Source organism: Ovis aries, chromosome 8 (genome assembly GCF_016772045.2).
Source record: "Ovis aries strain OAR_USU_Benz2616 breed Rambouillet chromosome 8, ARS-UI_Ramb_v3.0, whole genome shotgun sequence".
Lineage (NCBI taxonomy): Eukaryota > Metazoa > Chordata > Mammalia > Artiodactyla > Bovidae > Ovis > Ovis aries.
The window spans coordinates 9,458,843-9,481,171 of NC_056061.1; the positions used below are offsets into that span (position 1 = coordinate 9,458,843).

The 22,329-nt window shown below is 37.3% G+C and overlaps 1 long non-coding RNA gene across 4 annotated transcripts in view; it reads right to left on the bottom strand.

The window, feature by feature from the left end:
* The window catches only part of LOC121820148 (uncharacterized), an 85,856-nt gene that overhangs the window by 16,183 nt on the left and 47,344 nt on the right, over window positions 1–22,329 (bottom strand). The window contains exons 3-5 of one of the 4 annotated variants that reach the window (XR_009601589.1): window positions 19,790–19,901; window positions 13,720–13,834; window positions 1,893–2,055 (exon numbers count right to left, since the gene is read on the bottom strand). This is a non-coding gene — a long non-coding RNA (uncharacterized LOC121820148). The remainder of the gene's footprint in view (window positions 1–1,892; window positions 2,056–13,719; window positions 13,835–19,789; window positions 19,902–22,329) is intronic. The other 3 variants (XR_006060572.1, XR_006060571.1, XR_006060573.1) reach the window with 3 other exon arrangements.

A 22,329-nucleotide genomic window follows, 5' to 3' on the forward strand; every position in this document is an offset into this window, starting at 1 on the left:
TGCCCAGACTCTCGTTCATTTAAGAAGAAGTTACATTCATTTCAGAAGCAGTAAAGAATTACAAATTGAAAAACTGAAAGCGCTCCATGGAGGAAATAACTTACTTTGCCTGAGAACAGCCAACAAATTGCAGGTGCTTTCATAAATTAGATTCACCCATCGTTGTTTCAACTCAAATATTACTTTCTGTTACTGATTTATTGAACTTGTCATATTATCTCTTTGTGAAATTCATCCGTTATGAAACTATCTTATCTAAGTAAAGAACTCTCCGCTTCTTACAATAGTATTTTTATTCAGCTACTGGCCCTTTCTCTTCCACCTAAAAACATGCACAAGCCTCTCTCCATCCTAAAATTTAAAAAAATTCCTTCTTGGCGCTCTTTCCTACTCTAGTGAATGATTCACGTCCCTCCTCTTCCTGGTAGACTTCTTGAGAAGCCCTTATGTCCTAACTTCCGATTTTCTCTTTAACTGCAATATATCATTAATAATAATAGCTAATATACATTGAGTGAATGATGTGTGCCAGGCACTGCGCAGCTTATATGTATTATCCAATTTAAATCTTCCAAGTATTCCAACGCAGTAGATATCATTAGCAGCTCTGTTTATACAGATGAGAAGACAGAGGCTTAACATTTCATGAAGATTATTCTACATGTAAATATCCTATGTAAATATCCTAATATTTACATAGAACTTGCTCTCATCAGACATGATTTTAAATACTCTAGCTATATTACCTTAGCTAATCGTCACAAATTTCTTCTGAAGTAGGTACAATTATTATGCCCATTTTATAGATGGGGAAACAGAGAGAGGAACTGACTTGCTCAAGTTTACAGAGCTAATAAGTGGCAGAGCTGGAATAAGATCACAGTCTGGCTTCAAATTCATGTTGTTAGCCATTGTACTTCCTTGTTGTTTTAGTCGCTAAGTCATGTCCGACTCTTTTGTAACTTCATGAACTGTAGACTCCAGGCTCCTCTGTCCATGGGATTTCCCAGGCAAGAACACTGGAGTGGACCCATAGTGCCTACTCCCGGGGACTTCCCAACCCAGGGATTGAATCCATGCCTCCTGCCTGGCAGGTGGACTCTTTCCCACTGAGCCACCAGGGAAGCCCATTGTACTTCCTTATGTTTCCCTTTGTTCTGCTTCTGTGCATCAGACTGAGATCCCTATTATTTTCCATTAACAATTTTGATTCTTTTGTCCACTTCCTGTTAGATCTGATTAGATGGCCATTATTTTTATACTGCAATTTGGCTGACAGAGAGCTTTTTCTTAGATTCAGAAAAGTGTCAGTAATGTCATTTTCTTGTTCACTGGCTCTTACAGATCAGCAGTATTTTCATTACGAAATTTCCTTGCAAAATCTTTTCAACAAGTGGGAAGCTGCTGTAGAGCACAGGGAGCTCTGCTCTGTGACCTGTGATGACCTACAGGCGTGGAATAGGGGTGGGAGCTCAAGAGAGAGGGGATATATGTATACTTACAGCTGATTCCCATTGTACAGCAGAAACGAAAGCAACATTGTAAAGCAATTATACTCCAATTAAAAACTGAATTAAAAGGGAATCTTTCAGAAATAGAAAGTAGTCTGCTGTAGCCAGCCAATGAAAATATAACATCCAATAGAAAAGAAAAATCGTTTCAAAAGGGGTATCCATTATATGACTGCTAGTTAACTCAAGCATGTAGTACATACTTTTCATTTCCCTGACTTCTTGGGTTCCCTCAAGGGAAGGACTAAGTGCAGGTCACTTTCTGGGGAGCTGACCCTTGGAAGCACAGGGAAGGAGCAATGCAGTGAGATACAGGGTGTGATGAGGCTGCTCTGGGCTCAACCCCAATAGTGACCTTCAGAGAAGCCAGGTGAGATATACCTCAGAAGCCCGTGCCTGGATGCATTGCGGCTGCAGCACTTAGACAGCAACTTCCAGTCCCCGAGGGTTGACGGACGTCCCGCAGCGGATGGTGGCTTTCCATCCGCTTGACTTCTGGGTTGCCACTGTCTTGGGCAGAGCAAACTCCTGTGGTGCTGGAGAACTGGGAGGAAGAAGAGAGACATTGGTGGTGCTAGAGGTAGGAAGTTTTTAGATCGCTGCCGACTGCATCTAAGGTGAAATCAGGTATGTCTGGCAGGTATGGGGCGTGGTATATACAGTCTGCGCTACACCTGGTGAAACTGAAGTTGCTCAGTTGTGTCCAACTCTTTGTGACCCCATGGACTGCAGCCTACCATGTTCCTCCTTCCATGGGATTTTCCAGGCAAGAGTACTGGAGTGGGTTCCCATTTCCTTCTCCAGGAGATCTTCCTGACCCAGGGATGGAACCCAGGTCGCCCACATTGTAGGCAGACGCTTTACCGTCTGAACCACCAGGGAAGTCCAAATCCTAACCTTCTCCACCTGGTGAAGGTTAGGATTAAGGTCAGGATTAGGACACTCTGACAGAGAAGGGAGTGGCCCCCCACTCCAGTACTCTTGCCTGGAGAATCCCATGGATGGAGGAGCCTGGTGGGCTGCAGTCCATGGGGTCGCCAAGAGTCAGACACAACTGAGCGACTTCACTTTCACTTTTCCCTTTCATGCATTGGAGAAGGAAATGGCAACCCACTCCAGTGTTCTTGCTTGGAGAATCCCAGGGATGGGGGAGCCTGGTGGGCTGCCATCTATGGGGTTGCACAGAGTCAGACACGACTGAAGCGACTTAGCAGCAGCAGCAGGACACTCTGATGAAGCAAACTAAGAAAGGAGGGCACCAGCATCTATTTCTTCCTTTCTTTCCTCAGGATGTATTGAGTACCACATTTTGGCAATCATGTATTAACCATTAGCAGGAAAGCATAATTTCTTTAACATTTTGGGGCTTCCCAGGTGGTGTTAGTGGTAAAGAACCCACCTACAACGCAGGAGACAGAAAGAGACACAGGTTCGATCCCTGGGTTGGGAAGATTCCCTGGAGGAGGGCATGGCAACTCACGCTAGTATTCCTGCCTGGAGAATCCCATGGACAGAAGAGCCTGGCAGGTTGCAGTCCATGGGATCGCAAAGAGTTGGACATGACTGAAGCGACTTAGCACACATGCAATACTTCCTTTCCACATTTAGAAGATTATCTCATCTGTCTCTTGGGAGCCTGCCAGGTGTTGCAGGCTCCAGCAGCCTTTGTGCTTCCAATGCAAAACTGTGGGTTTCTGCATACTCTTCAAGGACAAGTGTCAGAATATTCTGGAGACCTCTGGAGGGCGCTGAAACATCAAGGAGCCCTCTTACAAGAAGTATTGCAGGGAGCTGCTGACTATTCAAGAAAATGAACTAGAGGAAGACGATGATACCTTATTTACATATATGTTGATCTATAGGACAACATAGATCAATATTATGTTGCTCTAAGCTTCAATTATGTCATTGATGTATATAATCATGGTGAAACTAAAACTTTCTCTAAACACAATTTTGGCATTGTCACAATTCTATACTTGAATTTAAGAGAAATTAATTGAATAATCTGACATTCTAATGGCATTGATTAGGTAACTCCTGTACGCTAAATCTCTGTAAAAAGTGGTATGAGTTATAAAAAGTTGAGTGAAAGTCAGTCTCTTACTTACAATGCATTAGAAGGAGTGAGCATGGCATATAAGCAACCATAAAGCAAGGTGGAAAGTGATAAGATCCACACAAAAAAAATACCATGGGCTGTGAAAATTCTAAGATAGAAAAATTATTTCTGCACCAAGCGATTTATTATTTCTTCTGGTAATATTAATAGCTAAGCCTCGCCCAAATGACCTGGAAATTTCATTAAATGTGGCCTACTTGCTGGCCCACTTGCCAGCCCGCTAGTTGAAGTTTAATAATAGGCAGACTTGGGCTTAGAAAAGACAGACAGGTCCCAGATGGGCCTTTAACTCAGTGATAACTGCACTGGTCTCTAAAAATGCTCTCAAGAGGAAAAGCAAAGTCCTTCTCTAATTCTTAATTATAAAAAAAAATCTAACATCGTGTGGTCTGCTTTTAAGCCACAAAATTTTAGGTATACAAAAGGAACATTGGAAACAAAAATTGTGCATTATTTGTATTGACAAAACTATTGTTGAGTTTTCTTGAACATGAAAACGTTTTTCTCAACAAAGATTTTATCATAAAATAGAAATGTTAGGTGTCTTTTTTCTTAACCAAAAGTCAATTTTTAATGAAATTATGCACATGAAAGAGTCTATAGCAGATATTTTAATAGAAAACCAAATTCAGCTAAACCATTGAGAATTATTGTAAATATTTCATGCTCAAATAAGTAGGAACTCAGTACTTTTCGCATTGGATACAACTTGTGATCACTAAGTATATTTTTTCATTCTGTCCAAAGACTAAAAAAAATGTTATAATGAATTGCCTGTGATAACATCCATTTGTTACATTGTCTACATTGTCTTAGACAACTCTTTGAAAACACGTTTCAGACACAATCTCCAAATTAGTATTTACATATAATTATACAAGGTTATGCAGCTTGCAGCTCAGATGGTAAGGAGTCCACCTGCAACGCAGGAGACGGGGGTTCAATCCCTGGGGTCAGGAAGATCCCCTATAGCCAAGGGAATGGAAACCCACTCCAGTATTCCTGTCTGGAGAATTCCATGGACAGAGGAGCCTGGTGGGCTACAGTCCATGGGGTCAGAAAGAGTTGGACACGACTGAGCGACTTACACTTTTACTTTCATGCATAGTTATATTTTATTTAATTATATATAATTACAATTTAATATATTTTCTTTATGTGAACCTGATAAGTGACTTCCCTGGTGGCGCGGTGGATAAGAATCCTCCAGCCAATGCAGAGGACAGGGGTTCGACCCCTGGTTCGGGCAGATTCCACACGCCGCAAAGCAACTAAGTCCACAGAACCACGAATACGGAGTCTGCTCCCTGGAGCCTGTAAGCTACAGCTACTGAAGCCTGCATGCCTGGAGCCCGCGCTCTGCTTCCAGAGGAGCTGTTGCAACTAGAAGCCTGCACTCTGCGGGGAGGAATAGCCACCCCCACTCACTGCAGCTAGAGAAAGCCCACGGAAAGCAACAAGACCCAGCACAGCCCAAAATAAATAAATAAAAATATTTTTAAAAAACTTCTAACACCCAAAAATGGAAGTATCAAGCTAAATTCCATTGTTTGAACAATGACTATTGCAATAGTGAATGTATATCATGGGAAGTCTATTATTATTTTTTAACTTTTTTTGTCCCCATGGAGTACTTTTTTTCCTTTAGGAAAAAGAGTAAGAGAAAGATCAGTTTGCATGAAAAGCGATGTTATATAATCTCTAAAGCTTTTTCTGAAAACTTAAAAAATCATTCTAAAAGTCCTATTAGTTAGGAAGCCATCAGATTTATCATTTAGGTACTTCAAACTACACTAAGATTAAAGTAGATGATTGAGAACTTGTAATTAGTTTGCAATTTATCCATCCATCCATCCAGTCCTTCAATAAATGCTTTCCTTGACACTGAAGATACAAAGAAGGAAGGACTATAGTCTGATGTAAAATTCAACCATGTAAACAAATAATTATCACACAGGAGGAGGCATAACTTGCATGGGTGTTGCAGAGGAGGGGTCAGTACATGCTATTTGAGGCCAACATGTGTCAAGAAGCTGATGTTAAGCCAAGTATGAGAGAATAAATCTGAGTTTACCAGGCAGGTGTAGAAAATGTGTGTGTGGAAAGTCCTCTGAGCAGAGTGTTGAATGCTCAGAAAATAGAAAGAAAAAAAATATGACAGGTTTAGGGAACCATAAACTGAACGGTATTGCAGGAGAATGGAATACAAGGAGTAGTTTCAGGCAAGTGGTGTGAGCGGCTTATTATACTAAAGGTCCATTATCTTACTCTGGAGGTAAGGAGCTACCATTAGGGCATTGAGCAGGGAATGAACTGCTCAGAATTTTGCCTTTAGAAAGACCTCACCTGTGATAGTGTGAAGGGCGAGTTAGAAAACAGACAGACTGGAAGTACTGGGTTTGGTACATGTATTTCTACTCTCTATATGAAACGGATTCACATCAGGTTCTTTAATCTGTGAGACTGGAAGTTTAACACTTCCACAGATTTCTCCCAGGACTCTCTTACTTATGGTCATTATTATGTCTGAAACTTACTTGCCCAATGGTGTTTCTTTTTAATTAAAAAATTTTGCTATTAACAGTTTTGAGATATAATTTACATACTAAATAATCTATTTAAATACTAAATTAATTTTTGTGGATACTCACAGAGTTATGAAGCCATCACCAAAATCAAATCAATTTTGGAACATTCCCATCACTTCCCCAAAGGAATCCGTATGCATTAGCAGACACTCCCTATTTCCCCCACTACCAGTCCCAGCCTTGGCCAACCACTCTACTTGTCTCTATACACTTGCCTACACTCGATATTTCATAAAAATGGAATCATACAATGTGTGACCCCTTTTGACTGCCTTTTTTATATAGCATGATATTTATGATTCATTCATGTTATAGCATATATTAGTATTTCATTTTTATTGTCAAATAATATATCATTTATTGACATTTTTATTGTCAAATAATGTACCATGAAAATATTGACATTATTATAAAGAAATATGACTTTTACTTTTCACACTCCTACAATATTTTTTTTTAATAATTTATCAGTTGTTAAAGATTTGGGAACAATGTCCAAACACTGTTCAAAGTGTGAAAACACTTTTTGGTTAGTACGCCTAACGCTGCTATGAACAGTCATTTATGAATTTTCATGGGGTCATATGTATTCCTTTCTCTTGGATATTTACCTAAGGGTGCAATTGCTGAGTCACGTGATAACCTTTTACTTAACATTTTGAGGAGCTGCCAAACTGTTTTCCACAGCAGCTGTATCATTTAATGTTCCCACCAGCAGTGCCCACAGACTCCAGTTTCTCTAAATCCTCACCGACGCTTGTCATTACTTGTCTTTCTGATTATAGTCATCCTAGTGGGCTGGAAGCATTATCTCACTGTGGTTTTATTTTGCATTTTCCTAATGGCTAATGATATTGAGCCTCTTCTCAAGGACTTATTGGCTATCTGTATATCTTCTTTGGAGGAATGTCAATTCAGATATTTTGGCCATTTAAAAAGCAGGTTTGTATTTTTGTTGCTGAGTTGTAAGAGTTCCTTGCATACTCCAGATATAAATCTGTTATCAGATATATGATTTATATACATTTTCTTCCATTCTGGGAGTTATTGTCTCATTTCTTGGTAGTGTTCTTTGAATCATAAAAGTTTTTAGTTTTGATGAAATTTGATTGATAGATTTTGTTATTAATATTGTTGGTGCTTTTGGTGTCATATCTAAAAGACTTCTCCTAACCCAATGATACAACGATTTATTCATATGTTTTTTTCTAAGAGTTTTTTAGTTTAACCTCTTATATTTACTTCTGTGATCTATTTGGAGTTAAATTTTTTTGTATATAGGTAAAGAGGGAAACCAACTTCAATTCATTTGCATGCGGATATCTAGTTGTACCAGTACCATCTGTTGAAAGACAATTCTTTCCCTTTGAATGGTCTTGGCACCCTTGTCAAAAACCAACCAAACTTAAAGGTGAGGGTTTATATACGGACTCTCAGTTCTATTTTACTGATCTATAAATCTATCCTCATGAAATCACCACTCTCTCTTTTTCTTTTTATTGGAGTATAGTTGATTTACAATGTTGTGTTAATTTCTGCTGAACAGCAAAGTGATTCGGATGCACACACACATTCTTTCTAATATCCTTTTCCATTATGGTTTATCACAGGATATTGAATATGGTTCCCTGTGCTATACAGCAGGACCCTTGTTGTTCATCCGTTCTGTAGATTGTATTTGCTAATCCCAAACTCCCACTGTCCCTTCCCCACTCTCCTTGGCAACTACAGGTCTGTCTTCTGTGTCTGCATCACCACACTCTCTTGATTAATGCAGTTGTATGATACTAGTTGAAGTTGTCAGGTGCGTGAGTCCCCCAACTTTGTTCTTTCTCAAGGTCATTTTGGCTATTCTGGGTCTCTTGCATTTTGTAAAATGCTTTTAGGATCAACTTGTCAATGATTTGTAAAAAGCTCAAGTGAGAATTTAATAGGGACTGTTTTGAATGTGCAGATCAATCTGTAGAATACTGTCATCTTACTATTAAGTTTTATGAGCAAGGGATTTCTATCCTCTTATTTGGATCTCCTTAAGATATTTCAGCATTTTGTAGATTTCAGCTTTATTGAGATATAATTGAGGTATAAAATTATATATATTTAAAGTATACAATGTGATGATTATATACATATGTCATGAAATCATTACCACAATCAAGTTAATTAACACATTCATCAACTCACATAATTACTTTTTTGTGTGTGGTCTATAAGATCTATTCACATACTCACCATGCTGGGATCCTCATAATGTATTCATCTTATAACAGTATGTTTGTACCCTTTGAATAACATCTCATTTCCATCACTCTCAGACCCTAGAAACCAATATTTACTCTCTGGGTCTATGAAATACAAACTTTTTTATTCCCTATATAAGCAACACCATGTAGTATTTGTCTTTTTCTGTCTCGCTTATTTCACTCAGCATATGCCCTCCCAGGTGTATCTATGTTGTCACAAATGGCAGAATTTCCTTTTATTTTGTGGCAAATAATAGTCCCTTGTGTACATATACCACATTCTATTTATTTATATGCTGATGAACAGTTAGACTGTTCACATCTTGGCTACTTGTGAATAATGCTGTGATGATCATGGGAGTGTAGAAATCTCTTTGAGATACTGATTTCATTTTCTTCAACTATATATGAAAAAGCAGAGTAGTGGGATCATTTTGTTTTTTAAGTTTAAAAAATTTTTTAATTTAAAAATTTTTTTGAAGGACCTCCATATTGTTTTCCATAATGGCTGCACCAGTTCTCATTCCCACCTAACAATGTATGAGGGTTTCCTCCTGCACGGTTGGTGGGAACATGACTTGATGCAGCCACTTTGGAGAATAGTATGGAGGTTCCTTAAAAATATAGTCCCTAATCATATGATCTTGCAATCTCAATCTTGGGCATATATCTAAAGAAAACTCTTCTTTGAAAAGACACACGCACCCCAATGTTCAATGCAGCACTATTTGCAATAGCCAAGACGTGGAAGCAACCTGTGTCCATCAGCAGATAAATGGATAAGGATGATGTGGTGTATATACAACAGAATATTACTCAGCCACAAAAAAGAATGAAATAATGCTATCTGCCACAACACGGATGGACCTAGAGATTGCCATACCAGGTAAAGTCACACAGGAAAAGACAGGTATCATATGATACCACTTATATGTGGAATCAAAACCAATGATACAAATGAACTTATTTTCAAAATAGAAACAGACTAACAGTTATAGAAAACAAACTTATGCTTACCAAAGGGGAAAGGTGCAGAGGGAAGATAAATGAAGAATATGGGGTTAACAATACATACTACTATATATGAGGTAAACAACCAACAAGGACCTACTATATAGCACAGGAAACTATATTCAATATCTTATAATCTATAATGGAAAAGAATCTGAAAACCAGTATGTGCGTGTTTGTATGTGTACATATATATAACTGAATCACTTTACTGTGCACTTAACACAACATTGCAAATCAACAACACTTCACTAAAAAGAAATGTTACCTTTTCTATATTTGGAAAAATTTATCAAAAATTAGAACTCTTATTTAAGTGTTTGGTATAAATTACCTGTGATGTTGCCTGGTCATTGGCTTTCCCTTGTGAAGTTTTTTGATTATTAACGAAGTCTCTTTACATGTTAGAAGTCTATTCCGATTTTCTACTTCTTTTTGAGGCAGTTTTAGTAACGTCTTTCTAGAAAATTTTCCATTCATCCAAATTACCTCTTTTATTGGTACGCTCTTATTCATAGCATTCTTTCATAATTCTTTTTACTTTTGTAAGTTTGGTGATAGTGTGCTTTCATTTCTGATTTTAGTAATTGGAGTCTTTTTAAAGTTTTATCAATTTTGTTGACCTTGAAGAACTAACTTTAGCTTTTATTGATTTTCTTTATTATTTTATCCATTTCATTTATTTCAGTTCTAATCATTATTATTTCTCCCTTATCCTTGCTTTGGATTTAATTTGATCCTCCTTTTCCAGTATCTTTAAAAAATATATATTTATTTTTATTCAATCGGCTGTGCCAGGTCTTAGTTGCGGCACATGGGAACTAGTTCCCTGATTAGGGATCAAACTGAGGCTCCCTGTATTGGGAGCACGATGTCTTAGCCACTGGGCCACTGCAGAAGTCCTCCCAGTATCTTAAGTGAAATGTTTAATCATTGTTTGAGATTGTTTCTTTTTTCCCCCTCATGCAGGTATTTGTTGTTGTTCAGTTGCTAAGTTGTATCTGACTCTTTGTGAACCCATGAACTGCAGCACGCCAGGCTTCCCTGTCCTTCGGTATCTCCTGGAGTTTGATCAAACTCATGTCCATCAAGTCAGTGATGCCACCCAACCATCTCATCCTTTGTTGTCCCCTTCTCCTCCTCCCCTCAATCTTTCCCAGCATTAGGCTCTTTTCCAGTGAATCTGCTCTTTATATCAGGTGGCGAACGTATTGGAACTTCAGCTTCACCAACAGTCCTTCCAATGACTATGCAAGGTTGATTTCCTTCAGGATTGACTGGTTGGATCTCCTTGAAGTATAAGGGACTCTCAAGAGTCTTCTCCAGCACCACAGTTCAAAAGCATCAGTTCTTCGGTGCTCAGCCTTCTTTATGGTCCAACTCTCACATCCATACATGACTACTGGAAAAACCATAGCTTTGAATATACAGACCTTTGTTGGTAAAGTGATGTCTCTGTTTCTTAATATGCTGCCTAGGTTTGTCATAGCTTTTCTTCCAAGGAGCAAGTGTCTTTTAATTTCATGGCTGCAGTTACCATCTACAGTAATTTTGGAGCCCAAGAAAATAAAATCTGTCACTGTTTCCATTGTTTCTCCATCTATCTACCATAAAGTAATGTGATCACAAGTAGGTGTTTACAACTATAAATTTCTCCCTAAGAATTTCTTAGCTTCCCTGGTAGCTCAGGTGGTAAAGAATCCACCTGCAATGCAGACGTGGGTTCAACCCCTGGGTTGGGAAGATACCTGGAGAAGGGAATGGCAACCCAGTCCAGTATTCTTGCCTGGAGAATTCCACAGACAGGGGACTCTGGTGGGCTATAGTCCATGGGGTCACAAAGAGTTTGACAGAACTGAGTGACTAACACGCATGCATATGAGAATGGCTTAAATTATATCTCGTACATTTTAGTATATTTTCATTTTCACTCATTCATCCTAAAATATTTTCTAATTTTTCTTTTGACTTCCTCTTTGACCTATTGGTTATTTAGTAGTGTACTGGTTAAATTCCTCCTTATTTGTGAATATCCCAAATTTCTTTTTGTTTCTAATTTCTAATTTCCACTGTGATATACTTTCTATAATTTCAATCCCTTTAAATTTGTTGAGGATTTTTTATAGCCTAGCATAGTCTATCCTGAGCATACTCAGACAAATGTGTTTTCTGATGTTGTTGGGTGGAATTTTCTATAGATGTCCAGCAGACTGTTTTGCATATAATGTTCAAGATTTCCATTTACTTTGTTGATAGTCTACTTTGATGTTCTATCCATTATGGGGGAAAGCAGTGAACTCGTGAACTGTTTTTGCCAAATTGTCTATTTTTCCTTACATTTCTGTTTGTTTTTATTTCATGTATTTCTGAGCTCTGATGTTGCAGGCATATAGGTCTATAGTTATGATAACATTCTGATAGTTTGACTCTTTCATTATAAATTTCCCACTTTATCTCTAGTACCATTTTCTTTTCATTTTAAAGTCTATTATATTTGATATTATTGTGGTCATTCTCGCTTTCTTTGGTTGCTATTTACATGATTTTATCTTTTTCCATTCTTTTACTTTCAATCTATTTGTATCTTTGAACCTAAGAAGCTTTTTCTGTAGAGAGTAAATAGTTGAATCATGTTTCCTATCCAATTTGACAATTTCTGCCTATTGATTGGACTATTTAACCATTTGCATTTATATTGATATAGCTAGATTTATGTCTGTCATTTAAATTTTTATTTTCCACTGTCTAATGTAATGACTAAGGTCCGTCTAGTCAAGGCTCTGGTTTTTCCAGTGGTCATGTATGGATGTGAGAGTTGGACTATAAAGAAAGCTGAGCACTGAAGAACTGATGCTTTTGAACTGTGGTGTTGGAGAAGACTCTTGAGAGTCCCTCGGACTGCAAGGAGATCCAACCAGTCCATCCTAAAGGAAATTATTCCCGAATATTCATTGGAAGGACTGATGTTGAAGCTGAAACTCCAATACATTGGCTACCTGATGCGAAGAACTGACTCATTGGAAAAGACCCTGATGCTGGGAAAGATTGAAGGCGAGAGGAGAAGGGGACGACAGAGGATGAGATGGTTGGATGGCATCACTGACTCCATAGACATGAGTTTGAGTAAACTGTGGGAGTTGGTGATGGACAAGGAGGCCTGGCGCGCTGCAGTCCATGGGGTCGCAAAGAGTCGGACACGACTGAGCGACTGAACTGAACTGAACTGATGTCTTTTTGTCTCTGTCTCTCCTACTGCTCTATTTTGAATTAAGTGAGTATTTTCTAGAGTAGTACGTTAATTACTATGATTACTTTTTCACTATTTTAAAACTTATTTTGTTAGTGATTGCTCTAGGGGTTAGTATGTACATATTATCAGAATCTATTTCAGATTTAAACATTCTTAACTACAGTGTGATATAGAAACATTACTTCCGTGAAGTGTTATTCTCTCTTTCCCCTTTCTCACTATCATTATTATACATGTCACATGTATATATGCTATTAATCCACCAATAGTACTATCTTATATAATTTTATGTGTATTAAACAGGCTGAGAAAAGATGGGAACAAGTTTATTAGAGTTTGTTAGAGTAACCTTTCTATTTACTGATTTTGGTTCCCTATGTATGTTCTAAGGATTCAAGCTACCATCTGGGTTCCTTTCCTTAGTACAACACAGCTTTGCTCTCATCTATCTTCTTGATGTTGTTATTGTCAAATATATTACATTTCTATATGTTCTGGTCCAACAGTACAATTACAAGCAAAATATACAATTGTACTTTAAATTAGTTAAGAAAAGAAATATGAAGACATATTCATTTATACCATCTTATAACTAGAATGAATTATTTTGTTTATTGAAAAAGTTAAGTTTGAAATAAAAGATTGAATATTGTGTGGCTCCATCCACCCACTTCCTAACTCATATGTTAGTGCCCAATGTGCTTATGTTAGAAGGCGAGGCCCCTGGAGGTAATTAGGTTTAGATGAAGTCATTAATGGGAGGCTCCCATGAGGTTAGAATTCTTACCAGAAGAAGAAGAAACACCAGAGCTTCCTTTCTTGGCCATACACACAGAGGTTGTATGAGCACGAGGCAAGGTGATGGCTGCCTACAAGCCAAGGTAAGAGGCCTCAGACTGTAACCCACCCTGCCAATATCTAGATTTTGGACTTTTCTAGGCTCTAGAACTTTCACTTTCACTTTCATGCATTGGGGAAGGAAATGGCAACTCACTCCAGTGTTCTTGCCTGGAGAATCCCAGGGATGGCAGAGCCTGGTGGGCTGCCGTCTATGGGGTCGCACAGAGTCGGACACGACTGAAGCGATTTAGCAGTAGCAGCAGCAGGCTCTAGAACCGTGAGAAAAAATGTTTAAGTCACTCAGTTTATGGCATTTCAATATGGCTTTATGTCACTGGCAGCCCGAGGTAAGACATTAAATTAACACCATCTCATTTAAAAACATCTCTAAGATTTGTTTTGACAAAGAGGGCTTTTCTTAGCTCTCTCTTTCACTGACTCCCTGGTGAACTGGTTAGACTATGGTTCTGCTTGTTGTTTTTAATTATAGGAGCTTTTTTTGGGGGTGTGAGTGCCCTAATTTAATAGGTTAAGTATTAGTTTCTTTAAGATATAGTGATCAATTGAAAAAAATTAAAAAACCCATTGGAACTAAATGGGCAAAAGATATGAACAGGAGAAAATATAAATTGTTTTTAAACATATGCAAAGATTGTCAACCTCACTTACAATTAAAAAATACAAGTTAGAGCTATGCAAAAGTAACATTTTCATGTGCAAGATTGGTAAATATAAAAAATGATAACATACCCCCAATACTGTTGATGGGAATATACAGTTACAATAACCTCTAAACAGTGCTTCCCAACACCTATCAAAATTACAAAAGCTCATCTTTTAATTTTGAAGTTCACGTCTCAGCATTTATTCAAAGAGATACTGGTATATACGAAAGATGACGTGTATTTAGTCATCCATGCATTGCTTGTAACAGCGAAAAGCTAATAATCTCTTAATGGGAGGTTGTTGAAATAAACTGTGGTACATCAGCTTCAGCATGTGATGTGCCTTGGCTGACAGCACGGTGACAGATGTGATGGACGCAGTATCTTGAAAGGCATGGATTAGGCTTGCTCCCTCCTGCGCTTCTATTGCCTCGGCTGCTATTCCACTGGTCTTGGAAGAACGTAACAGCCATTTGGAACAGAACTGTCTTCAGATAAGGTAGTTCAGTCAAGCCCAACCTAAAATACAACCCACCAATCAATTTGCAGAAGTGAGAGCCAGCCCAGCTTAGCCAAGTTTGCCAACCAAGTCCAAGCCAAACCATCTAATCCTCAGCCAACATACAGATGCATAAGCTTTGCTTATAAAGAATTGTTTTAAGCCACTGAATTTTCAGTGATTTATTCAGTGTTTTTTTTTTTTAATTCAGTGAGTTTCAGTGGTTTATTAGACAGCAAGTGAGGCAGCTAATTACACTGTCCAGTGAATACTGTCTGCCCATCAAAGAATTCTTTAATACCCAAATAATGTAGAATCTCCGAGTCTCATGGTTCAGTTAAATGTGGTTCAGAACAATGTGCAGTGTTCATTTTGTGAATGGAAATTTGTGAAGTGGAATTTGCATACACTTGCATAAGATCTACCTGGCAAGATACATACAGAAACCGGATAAAAGCTGGTTGTCTGTGGAGAAGGTGAATGGAAAGTCAAAGACAGGAGTGAAAGGAGGTTTTCCTTTTATAAACTTTCTTCCACTTTTGAATTTTCAACAGCTTAAATGCATTATATATTCAAAAAAAGAAATTATTTTTTAAAAAACTCAGTCTATTCATAGAGCTCCAAATTCTTCTATTATCTAATAGAGCAGAAAAACACCTAAAATCAGTTAACTTTTTATTCTCTTGACAAGGGCCAATTTTGCTTCAATAACTGCAGAATCTTTATTATTTCCTTACATTAGGAGTGTCAACTATGTTTATCTAGGAGTAGAACTCTATTATTATTTCCTTGTAGCTAGAATACATATATAAAGGACTCTTAAAACTCAGCTGTAAGACAAATGACTCAATTAAAAAAATGGACAAATCAATTGATCAGATGCTTCATGAAAAAAGAAAATACAGATAACAAATACACACATTAAAAGGTGCTCAACATCACTGAAAAATTAAAAGCAAAATTAGATACCACTACACACAATTTAGTATATCTAAGATTTAAAAATCTAATGATATTAAGTATTGGAAGTACATGGAGCAACTGGAACTCTTCTTCACTAACGTAGAGCAAACACTTTTTCACTAATGGGAAGTAATGTAAAATGGTATAATCACTTTAGAAACTCAGTTTGGCATTCCTGATAAAGTTAAAAATGAATCTACCATATGACCTAATCCCACCTCTTGATATTTGCCCAAGAGAAATGAACGTATATGCCCACAGACTCAAATGCGAATGTTTATCACAGCTTCATATGTGATAGCCCCAAACTGGAAAAAGTCCAAATGTCCATCAGTAGGTAAAGGGATAAGTAAATTTTCCTATATCCATATCACAGAATACTACTTAGTAAAGAAATGAATATGAATTTCTGATACTCATAACATGCATAAATCATAAATTAATTATGCTGGGTGAAAAAAAGGCAGATGAAAAAAGAGCACATACTATACGATTCCATTTATATAAAATTCTAGAAAATTCGAAGTAGTCTATAGTGACAGAAATCAAATCAGTGGTTGCCTGGGCATGGCTTGGGGTGGGGGTGACATGTAGATAGATTACAAAAAGTCATGAGAAAACTTTTGAGGGTGATGAATTCATTAATTTTCTTGAATGATGGTTTCAAGAATGTTTGCATATGTCAAAACTTACCAATTTGTCATTTTAATTATCTACAAAAAAAAGCTGGAGAAAAAACCAAATGATAGGATTTGTCAAGCTGAGTAGTTGACAAACTTTTGTTATACAATTCTCAGTTTTTAATGTGTTTTCTATATTTAATAACAAAATATTTTAATTCAATTTTTATAAGTGAAAGTGAAGTCGCTCATTCGTGTCCAACTCTTTGCGACCCCATGGGCTGTAGCCTGCTAGGCTCCTCCATCCATGAGATTTTCCAGGTAAGATTACTGGAGTGGGTTGCCATTTCCTTCTCCAGGGAGGAAACTAGATTTCTCTCACTTGAGCTGATTTAATAAACTGACGGAAACAATAATTTCCATGAAAACAGGGCTTCTGTCTGTTTAATTCACCATTTCATCCCCAGTTCTTGGGACAGGGCCTAGAAGCACTTATACCCTTCAAAATTACTTATCTATCACATAATGAATAAACTCAATTTATTCACCCTACTCGTTATTTTCTTAAAGATTTCCAATTCCTTATGGTAAAGCTTAGAAGTTACAGAACAATTTTAGTGATTACCTGTACAGTGGAGAGTGCCAAGAGAATCAGAAACCTTTACACTTAACTGCTTGTATTCCGGCAGCTTGCACCAGCAAAGCCCTATTGTTTGTTGATAGGTGGCATCCAGTCTGATTATTAAACACTTAGTGGTCAATGAGTTGATAGGTGGCATCCAGTCTGATTATTAAACACTTAGTGGTCAGTGACTAGTTGTAAACTATTTTGAACATTACCCCTTTTCAAATGTCATCACACCACTACTTTGTGGGTTCAAGTGTCTCTTTATGTCACACATTTCTCCTGCAGGCTTTTGTTCAAGTTCAAAATAGGTATCCTTTGACATGCACTTTGTACCCAACTCCTTTATTCTAACATTTTAAATGAATTAAAATATTTGTTATTAACTACAGAAGACACATAACATCCACTCATTGTTCAGGCCGTAAGATTTGATGCTGGCTTGATTTTGTTTCCCTAGTTAAACATTTTTTTTCACTGCCAAGGTAATGTGATAAATTTCTATTCCAAAATACACAATATTTTCAGTCTTCTCTTCTGGATTTTTGTATGGGGGAGCTAAACCAAATCTGATAAATATTCACTTCTTGGCTTTAAATATTTCAAGCAGTGCTACAGGCGACTTATTGACCTACGTCCTTTAGCTCACCGGATATGACTTGGAGAATAGATTAAAGACACCTGGGTCATATATCTAAGCTTTGGCCCAGGTCTATCTGCTGAACCTCTGCCATGGACATGCACTAGACTGCCTATCAATGTGCCAGAATTAGAAAATTTTTAAGAAAAATTTCTGGCTTTGGAGATGGCTCTATTTGGAAGACAAAGTGAATTCCATACAAAAAGGTACATTAGTAAACATTTATTGAACTGTATCAAATTTAATTGAAATTAATTAAATTTGGATGATAGCTACAAATGCAACTGCTCCCATTGCTGGGCTGAATTCCAGTTTTGGTTTAGAACCCAGTTTGGGCAAGGACTAGAGAAATGGAAAATCTTCAATGTCAACTTCAAAGTTGAATTAATTTACATTAGAAAAAGAGTATTAGGTAACACTACTGAATTAAATTTTTATTACAATTTCTTTTGAAAAGACAATAATTACAAACAAATAAGCTAGGTCTTCTTCAAATGAATAGATTCACTGTTCTATCCTTTCCTCTAGGTATTTTTCAGCTTCCTTACACTAAATTTGACTCTTCCATCTAGAATTATCAGGATTTCTCTTAGACATCATTTAAAATATAGGAGTTATCTGTTATGTCACATGTTTTAGAATTATAAATGCCTGTATTCTCCCCTCCATGCTGAATAAATCAACAGGATTTATAGATTCTACCTCAAGTATTTATATGGGCTATTTGCAACCTTTTTAAAAACAAACATTTTATAAAGCCTTTATATAAAGCATACCTTCATGTAAATTTTAAAAATACATATTATACTAACTATAATATAAAAGAGAAATGAGCATAATTAAATAATAAATAACAGGTAGTATAATATACAAATGACTATACTGCTGCTGCTGCTAAGTTGCATCAGTCGTGTCCGACTCTGTGCAACCCCATAGATGGCAGCCCACCAGACTCCTCTGTCCCTGGGATTCTCCAGGCAAGAACACTGGAGTGGGTTGCCATTTCCTTCTCCAATGCATGAAAGTGAAAAGTGAAAGGGAAGTTGCTCAGTTGTGTCCGACTCTTCGCGACCCCATGGACTGCAGCCTACCAGGCTCCTCTGTCGATGGGATTTTCCAGGCAAGAGGACTGGAGTGGGGTGCCATTGCCTTCTCCAAATGTCTATACTAGAAGACCTAATGAAGCGTTAATTGCACCCCAGGTGGCATATTGGTAAAGAATCTGCCTGCAACGTAGGAGACCTGGGTCAGGAAGATCCCCTGGAGAAGGGAATGGCAACCCACTCCAGTATCCTTGCCTGGAGAATCCCAGGAGCATGGTTGGCTACAGTGCATGGGGACGCAGAGTCAGACACGTTTGAGTGACTCACACACACACACTTATAAACAGGCTAGGACTTGAGAAAGTAGACTAAGATTCAAATTAATAGTGAAAACAGTTTGTCTTTACATTAGATATTTTGAAATAAGAATTACTGTAAATGCAATAAATGCAAATGCACACGGATATGGTTGATTTGTATTAGTGATTTAAATACCATGACCAACACAGCTGTCAGAGATACAATTTTGGTCGTGTCCGAAATAAAACAATGTATATTTTTCCTTTGATGAACACAGTAGCTGCCTTCCTGAAAAATTCAGCGTATATTAAAACCATCCTATAAGTATTTGCAATTTAAATATAGGATGGTTGTTTAGGTTTTCACCTGCAAGAATGCCTAGATGGATACCTGAAAGTCATGTGGGAAGCAGGATTATTTTTCATTGTATGATACTGTCCCTTTAATTGCAGGATGTCTAACATCCCTGGCCTCTGCAGGCTAAATGCCAGTAGTTCTCCCCATTGACTCTAACATCCAGAAAATGCTTCCAACAAATATCCAAAATGCCCACTAGGGGCAGTGTCACCCTGGAGAACCACTGGTCCTCATACCTGTTCCTGCCTTGTCAGTCTTTTAACACTGCTTTGGTTTATAGTTCTTCAACATCTATCACTCGGCTCTCCTAATTTCTCGGTGTCCCTAGTCTCTCTGCCTGTGAATTTATCCTTCAAATAGATCGCGAAGGTGATCTTTGTAAAATACACACCTAATCACGTCATTCTCCCGCTGAGTCTTCGGAGGCTTCCCAGCTCTACCGGATGGAATCAAACTTTTTAGAATAGAGGGCAGTAATCCTATCCCAACATATATCAGACCCATGCTCTTACCACTCTCTTCAATGCGTGCTGTGCTGTGCTCTTCCCCATGTGGTCTTTAGAACTGAACAAGTTTTCTGAGTCTTTCCACCAACTTGGCGATCTTCTGTCTGGCAAGTTCCTACTAATAATTCAAAATGCAATTCAGGTATTACTTCCCCAAAGAAATCTTCTTCAATCTCCCTAGTCCACCCTGACCTTTGCACTCACCCTGTTTTGTAACTGGTAGGTAGCCCCAGTTTACCACTAGACTGTGAGATGTCTGAAGGCAGAGATTTTTATTCTATCTACCTTTATATTCTAAGAAAATCAAATAGGCAGAAATATACAGTAAGGTCTTAGAAAGTTAAACACATTTAAAGTTGAATAATCCTATAATGTTATTTGGAAATTTCTGCAGATTGCTATATAATTATTTTTTTTTTACCTTTCAATATCTTCCCATTCTTAAAGAAACATATACTTCCATCCAATTTAATCTAATATTACAGCCTTTTAGCTTGTTCTATTTTTATTATTTAATTTCTGATAAATCCTGAAATGTCTTTGCTTTATTTTTCTTTTACCAGCTTCAACTCCCCTTGTATTGACTCATGATACAAATATGTCCTTTCAACCCATTCCGAAGTTGGTATTTTTACTTAATTTAGTGTATATATCTCAGCTAAGAAGCTTTTTTCTCAAATGATTTGAAATCAGCACATGAGTTTTCTTTTTAGTCATTAACAATTAGAAAATATTTTTCATGAATGTATAACTTGTTTCCCGCAAACTGTCAAATTGATAGTTCTGGTTTCAAGTGTTGATTCGTGGTTTTACATGTGTGGTTGATGTTCACCAATGTTTAATTTTGTTTTAGAAGTTTTTTAGATTTGAGAGTGTTCACCTTTTTCAGTTCCTTTGCTAATTTGCAAAATTAACTAGTCTCAAATAATCTTGATGTTTGTCCATGCTGGACAACATGGTTTCTTTCTTCTGGTTACCATAATCATCCGTCGTTTTTTGTTTTTTTTTTTTTTTTTTTTTAAATACTACATTGTTCTTTGCCTTCCCAGAATTTAACAGCAATATTTCAAAAATTTACTAATGACTTTCCTTTGGGTCATTAGAAGAAAAATGGTTCCTGGAGAAACAATGTGCTGCATAAATAACAGTGCAGAGACATTTTCCTGGAGGCCACAATGTGACCTATGAAATGCACTGGATTGGTTCTTCTCCATTAGGACATTCAGATCCTTCTTTTATTTTGGAAGGGAAGAATAAATGGAGGAAAATGTGCTTTGAAATTCTCTGTCCTGCTTTAGAGCATGTAAATAGCATCACACACAAAAAATTTTCAAGCTGTCAGGAGTTAAGCAAGTATGATAATTTCGGATAATTAAATGCTTAAGACAATCAAAATAGAACTCATCCTAGTAAGCTTTTCTCACTTGAAGGAGAGTTCTTCAAAAAGTAGTTACTGATCTTACTGTCTTTCAATAGGGCAGTTTTAAAAATGTGGTAAAACAGTCCACACTACATTTTGCAATCTTTAAAACAAAGAAAGTATGGACACAGAACGAGGCATAGTTGTCTTAAAATTTTAAAAATCATGAATAATATAATACATAGACTATGATCCCATTCATATAAAAAATATTAGAAACAAAAGTAAAATATATACAAACAGAGAGACTGGAAAGATACGCATAGTAAACTGCCCTCAGTGTTCTGCAGTGAAAGCTTTTATTTCTGTCTGTTTCTTCCACCAGGTTATGAACTCTTCTGTTACCAGACCAAATATAGGATGCCCAGTTAAATTAGAGTTTCAGGTAAAAAGGGATTTTTTTTTTTTAAGCATAGGTACATCCCAAATATTGCATGGAGCATATTCATACGAAAAAAAACCATTCATTGTATACCTGGAATTCAGGTGTCCAGGTAACTGAGTGTCCTGTATTTTTATTTGCTAAATCTGGCAATTCTACTTGAAGGAGACCTTAGACTATCCATCCTTGGACTCCTATAACTAATATAGTTACAGTGATTTGGTGGGTACAGAACAAATGGCAAGCGAGAGAGCAATGAAGAATAACAAAATAATAACAGGCAATTCTGCCAAGCATGTTAGATATCTTATCTCAATTCTCATGGAAATGTCATAATGTTTTATCAGTGGTCCTATTTTACAGATTAAGAAACAGAAGTATACTGAAGCCACACAGTAAGTGGTAGAGCTAAAAATGACCCCAAATTTCTGAGTCCTGATTCAGCAGCCATAACCAACTAACTGCCAGCTGCAGGCAGGTAGAAGAAAATAAGGAGAAAGCGAACCAGGGGAGAGGCTTTGGTTCTGCCTAAGGTATGCAGTGTAGGACTTTGCATAAGTGCCTCAATTTTGCCTAGACGTGGAATGTGAGATACACACGAAAAGCAGACAAATCTGGGCCCAGTCCTTACCTCCACCACACATTAGAACAAGTTATATAATTTATTTCGGCTTCAGTTTTCTTCTCTTTAAAACTGGAGTGAGAGAATCTACCTGAGTACTGATGGGAAGAACAAATGAGATG